General features: G+C 37.5%; 1 pseudogene; it reads right to left on the reverse strand.

Annotated features, from left to right (window-relative positions):
- LOC115295289 lies at positions 1-5,822 on the reverse strand (annotated as a pseudogene).
- Positions 5,823-6,661: the final 839 nt, after the last annotated feature.

Consider the following 6,661-nt stretch of genomic DNA (forward strand, 5'->3'; position numbering starts at 1 on the left):
TTAGTTTAATCGCCTCTTCTCATAATAGCGGGATAAGATTGGCGGAGGAAGCTTGTTATCAATCTGTGCTACTGGTAAGCAGTAATTATAGATAATGATGCTTTTGTCTTGCCGCATTCTGAAGATTGTCTTGAAATCCTCCTCGCTGAATTAGCAAATGGTCAGTCATGTTGAATTCTCTTCTGGTTTCTTCCCATAACTCAGCCCCTACTCTCCTCCCCCCAATGAAACAAAATTGCAGCTTGTTAGGTGGAAGCTCATTTGAAGTCTCAATTTTCTTAAGTAGTCAGCCTCATTGGGAAGTGCCAGGTGCTCCGTCATGGCCACAGCATTTGCCTTTGGCGTAAGGTTCCAACTCAACTGGCATCCTACAAGTCTTTGATTTTTTTCCTTTAGCTTGAAGAGGCAGTGGTTGTCTTGACAGCAGAGCTAAAGCTCTGTCCTTGTACTTTGATGCACATTGTGGTACAATCTAATAATCAAAGTCATTTGTCAAGAAGCAGGGTGTTCACACTTTTCTCTGAAGAGATTGGAATAAACAGAATTTAAGTGGATATAAGGCAGAAATGGCAGCCACTACCACTTTAAAAATGTGCCTGAAATGCAGAGCCCAGATTAGATTTTAACCAGGACCATATCTTTTTATTAGTGGGTCTCAAAAAGGGACAGTTTTGACTCCCAGGGGATATTTGACAATGTCTGGTGATATTTGTCATTTTCATGGTTGGAGAAAAAAGGTGCTAACTGGTGTCTAGGAGGCAGAAGTCAGGGGTGCTGCTAACTACCCTACAATGCATAGGATAGTCTTCCATAAAAACAAATTGTCTGGCTCAGAATATCAATGATGCCAAGCTTGAGAAACCCTGCTTTGTATGATTATAAAGGGACCACTGTGGCAAAGTTGATCCTCTCTCTCCTCAACAATTTATATGGTTTGGGGAATAGTTTATTCAGTAGAAAAGTTGAAATTGCCAAAAGAGTGAATTTCCCATGCCCTGCTATGGGGACTCCTTATGGACAGGAGATAAGGGGGAAAAAATGGAAAAAACACTCTCACATAATTAAAGTAGAAAAGTGTTTATTTTCTACTTTTGCAGAAATGTAATGGAGGCAATATGCTAAACTGACATCCTTCAGAGTCACCAACAAACTCCCTAATAGAGCCATATTCTTTCACCAGCAGGGAGAAATGTGGTTCACAAATGTAATCAGATATATTTCGGTCAAAAGCTGCTCGTATTTTTTTGCTTCTTAAGATTAGACTCCATCTGGGGAAAACTCTAATGTTGTAGTTTTGTATGACCCCACGCCCAGTCTAAGTCAGAGCAACTTGGAGAGACGTTCAGATAAGAATTTATCTTATGAAAGTAAAGAGCTTCTTGAAAAGACACAATTTCTAGAGGTGTCTTGGACTGAGGTGGATGTTTGGAGTTGTGGATGGGGATCTCTTTGAAACTGATAGTCACCATCCTTTCTCATATATTCTGCTGAGCAGTGCTACAAACACAAACTAATCTTGGCACTTACATCCTGGCATGTGAAAATAGCATGACATATTTAAAACTATTTTTATATCTCCATAGGTCAATTTCAGCAAACAATGGTAGTTCATAAAGGAGACATTTCTAACAATCGAGCTCTCTTTCTCTTGAGAGATGATGAATTTTCTTTCCCTTGCTGCATATTTTCTGGCTATATGATCACATGTGGATATTATTTTTGCACTGAGTTAAAAATTGTGTTAGATGATTTCTGAGATCCTTTATAAGTCTGTGGTTCTTTGATTCAATGATTTTGGAAGTTTATCTTTAAGAATTTAAAAATTTTCAGCCTCTCAATTCCCAACTCCCCACTTCTCTGTGTACATTTCTCCCTAATTTGGTCTCATTTGTTGTTGTCTTTGTAATCCTCCAAATAGAACCTCTGTGAATATCTTCTCTAACCCTTGCACATGCCATGCTCTGTCAGTCTCTCACTTTGAAATGTCTTTTCTTCCTTTAAGTCTTAGCTCACATGTTACTTTTCATGAAGCTCTTTCCTACTGTGGTAGTCTAAATTAAAGGAAACTGCAGGTTCCTTTTTAATTTCTCCAATAACTGTAATCTAGGCTAGAGAATATGAGGAAACACATTAATGTTTTCATAAAACTAGGTATACCAGCAGAAGATAGATGAACTTGTGCGGTAACTTCTGTGGTTTCTATGTTTACTCCTTACGTATGAGCTCTTCACCTCTTTGTCAGTTATAATGAGGATATTATTCAGCACTTGATTATAAATTGTCTCTCATAAAGTTTTGCCTCTTTAATTAAACTCTAAATTTTCTGGAGCTATACCTTTTCTTTGGTTCCCTTTCTCTGCTCTTACAGTGCTGGGTCATAGTAGGTGGGCAATAAATGACGCTAAATTAAATGAGAGATGGTGGGACCACATGACCTGGTAAGCATGGTGTGCCAGTGAATCCACAGAAGGTTTTCTGCTAGAATTGCATATGTCACAGTGCTTTTGAGATGTTCCATTCCCCTGTATGAATGATTTGGGAGAAGGTTATGCTTTAGTTCTCTTTTTCATTGTCTTTTAAGAGCAGAATGAGCAGAATGGGAGCATTAGAGATGGAATAATAGAAATAGCTTCAAAAGAAAAGGAGGGGGAATAAAAAGCAGGGCTGCTAATCTCTCCTGAATCATAGTAACTTTTATTTCTATTTCTTTCTTTGAAATGGATGGTTATCTCAAAATGTCAGCCTCTACCTACTTTTTCTTTTCTCTGCCTCTTGATATTTTCTCAGCTCTAGAACCACTGATGCCAAAGCTTTCATGCTGCATCATAACCATTTAAACCTGTTTGTCTGGAGACAAGGAATGTGTATCAACGGTGTTGGTTCTACCATCTTGTGCAGCTTAGAATCGAGCTATTCCATCCTAGATTTTGAATTCAATGTCTACTTTGTGAATCATCTTTACTACTTCCAAAGTGAGCTGATCTTGCCAAGAACTTGGTGTCTAACACTCAATTTTTGAGTGTCAATTTTACCTTTTGGATGAATTTCTCTCCTACTCAGTTTTGGTCAGATTTTCTCATGAATGTCATGATTTCCCTTCTAGAATTGTAACTCAGCTCTAAATGTTAGTCTAGTGACAGGGATGCTGTTGTTCTTTGTTTTGTTTTGTTGATACCCATGGTCCTTCAGGCCTGGAGGCCCCTTTGTATCCTGACCTTGTTATTGTTTTTTCTGTGTGGAGGGGAATCAACTGAGGTATTAGATGCCCATTTCTCTTTTCACAAGTGTTACTGAGTCTAAATCTCCTGCCTCCAAGATCAGCTATGGTGTTTCACTGGCCTGTTCAGTGGCTACATTGGTTTCCACGAGTATAAGATTTAAGTTGGTCTAGTCTTTTTCTTGACTCTGGTGACTCAATGGCACCTGACTTGAATTATGCTTTACAAATTTAGCTTGGTGGGAGTGGGGTGATCTGAATGACTTTTGTTATTTACTAAAGAAGTGGGAATTGTTGAGCCAATATTGTCTAAGATTACATGGGATGTTAATAGATGTTGTTTGAAAAAAATGTTTCCATAGTCAAATACACTGAATTAAACATAGTTAAATGGAGTGTTTAACTGAAATATGACTTTCTATGTGGAAGGCTTGAATGGCAGCATTTTCCAGTTTTTTGACCATGGAGCCATTTCTTTTGGGGACATCTCTTAATAGCTCAGGGAATACTAATGATCCTTGCAAAACCCAATTTAGCTTGGTCTGTTTCTTTAAAGAATAATAAAAAATTTTGCATAATAACATTATGTGGTCATTAGGTTTTATAGGAAGAGAATAAAGCTAGTCCTGTGTAAATACAAATGACAATTAAGAATAAATCACAATTAAGATAGTTCTATGAAAATAATTTCCATGTTAAGCAAAATATATATTTATACTTTAGTAATCTATACATAAGCTAGAAAGAATAATAATTGATTTTATTTCAAAAATGCAACAAAAAAAATCTCTAAGCTAGCTTAATGCCTTGAAAGAGACCAGAGGTTCTTTTTTTTGATCTCTTTGGTCCTCTGACATAGAAATGAAAGTTCCAGATACTAAATATTTTTCTCTTAGAAGGTTCTAAAATGGGGTACCTGGCTGGTTTGGTTGGTAGAGCATGTGACTTTTGATTATGGGGTAGTGAGTTCCAGCCCAACGCTCGGAGCAGAATTTACCTAAACTAAAAAAAAAAAAAAATGAAGGTCCTGGTCTAAAAATCCAGAAATGTGATTCTTCTTAAAATACGTACATGTGGCAAATGTGACTACCTTTATGAGGTACATAAAAATTAGAACTGCCAAATTTGGCAAATAAAGATACAGATACTAGTTAAGTTTGAGATAAACAACAAATAAACTTTAGTATAAGTATGTCTCATGCAATATTTTATCTGGAGACACCAGTATAAATCTACTAAAGAGACCATTTATCCGTTGAGTTTTGTGGCAGAGAAAAAAAAATAAAACCCTTACATCTGGCTTTACTTAAGTCTATCACTCATTCCCAAAAACTGGGATGGAGATAACACAAATAAATCTATTCAGAACTTTGTACTTTTTAAGGTCTAGAGAGGTTCAAACATTCAGTAATGTGTTTCCTTTCCCCACTCATAGCCTTATAAGCCTAAATGTGGTCTACTGCGCAGTCATTTGATACCTGAAGTTCTCCAAAGTTCGAATCTCCCAAACTCAGCCCCATGATCCCCTCATGCAGACATGTTGGGCTGCTTGTCACCTCTTCCAAGCATCAGGGCTCCCTGGATACAGGCCATAAATCAATTAAGAAGCATGTGAATTACTTTGTATATGATAAGTTGACACTCCTGGAGCACCTGGGTGTCTCAGTTGGTTAAGCATCTGACTTTGGCTCAGGTAATGATCTTGTGGTATGAGCCCCATGTTGGGCTCTGTGCTGACAGTTCAGAGCCTGGAACCTGCATCAGATTCTGTGTCTCCCTCGTTCTCTGCCCCTCGCCCACTCAAGCTCTGTCTCTGTCTCTCTCTCAAAAATAAATAAATATTGGGAAAAAAATGAAGATCTTAAAGCTAATCAGGAATGCTTCCTGTGTAAGTGGTTTTAGTGTCCTAAGTATCTACTTTTAATCTTTCCATTTACATTTATTCAGCACTTCTTTTTTAGATGTCTGCTCTATACCAGCTTTTCCAGCTTCTATTAGAGCTCTTAAAGGTTTTCCTTTCCCAAGTACCAGTCTTCTTTTATTGGATGTTAATTCTGAATTAGGATATGAAAGGATTCAAGGGTGCCAGGCAAAGGTCATGGTCAAGAATTCCAAAAGTGCCTCCACACTGGACCCCTTCAGTCGTACCTGCATAGCTTCTCATGTTTGAGTTCCTTATAATAAGAACAGTAGTTGAATAGCACATAAGCTTCCAGCACCATAGAAATCCCAGGAATGCCCCCTTTCTTCACATTGACATACTTAAAAAATGTTTATTCATTTTGAGAGAGAGAGGAGAGAGAGAGAGAAAGTGAGCTCATGCACACATGAGGCACAGAGGCAGAGGGCGAGAGAGAGAATCCCTCTGTCTGTGCAGAGGCCATGCTGGCTGGATCTCATGATGTTGAGATCATGACCTGAGCTGAAATCAAGTCAGTTGCCTAACCAACTGAGCCACCCAGGTGCTCTGACATACAGGTACTTGTAATACTGATAGTAACCTCTGTGAAATTCTCCAGCGATCCCTCATCAGTATCTAGCTTGGCAACTCTCCCAAGTTCACATCCACCAGCTTCTTCCCCTTCACTGGTATGGATGATGCCATCTTGAAGTACTGGGTGTCTGCTATGCTGTGGCACCCAAGAACTATGTTATAGATTTGTTATTAATCTAGATTTTTTCTTTTTGAGTAGAGAGCCATATTCATTTTTTCTTTGTAAATCTTTACTACATAGGTAAAAATTACAAAATATAACTAATATTTACTGTTAGTTTAAGACAGTAATTTTCCATAGGTAATGATTACTATGGACCAGAATGTGTCAGAAAAGAATATTAGGAAAATTAAATTCAGTTAAGTAAAATACTTGTCATCTGTTCCAAATACTGGACTTGATGGGTGGGACACAAAGATTAAAAGAGGCAAGAAAAGTAATTCCTTCTCCCCATCTTTGGAGAAATCTGTAACCAAGTGAGAACCCTCCTTCCCAAAGAAGTAAAAGAGGGGAAATAAATCCCAAAGGCTGAAAAAAAGTTCAAAATATATTTGACTGTTATTTAAAATAGTTTTCTTTTGTGTCTTTATTTGAACTTTATGGCAAAATTACTACACATGGAGAGAAGAGCTTGATGACAATCTGAGTACATTCAATGTTATATTTCAAAGATGGACATCAGTGCCTGTGTATAATATATTCTGTGTGTTTATTTGAGGTCAGACTTGTTCACAAATATGCATAAAATTTTTCCTGGGTAAGGCAAATAGAATTAAAAAAGTAATAGAATATTAAACTATTTTCACATGTATTATAAAGTTTGAGGTCAGGTGAAATACAAGAGAGCTCAGCATTAAGCTTTTCAAATCATGTGTCTCCCACCTCTAACAAGACATGAGAGAATAAAGAGATTGAACTACAGTTTTGAAGAAGTTTCCTGAAGCTCAGG

This window comes from Suricata suricatta, chromosome 7, assembly GCF_006229205.1.
Source record: "Suricata suricatta isolate VVHF042 chromosome 7, meerkat_22Aug2017_6uvM2_HiC, whole genome shotgun sequence".
Lineage (NCBI taxonomy): Eukaryota > Metazoa > Chordata > Mammalia > Carnivora > Herpestidae > Suricata > Suricata suricatta.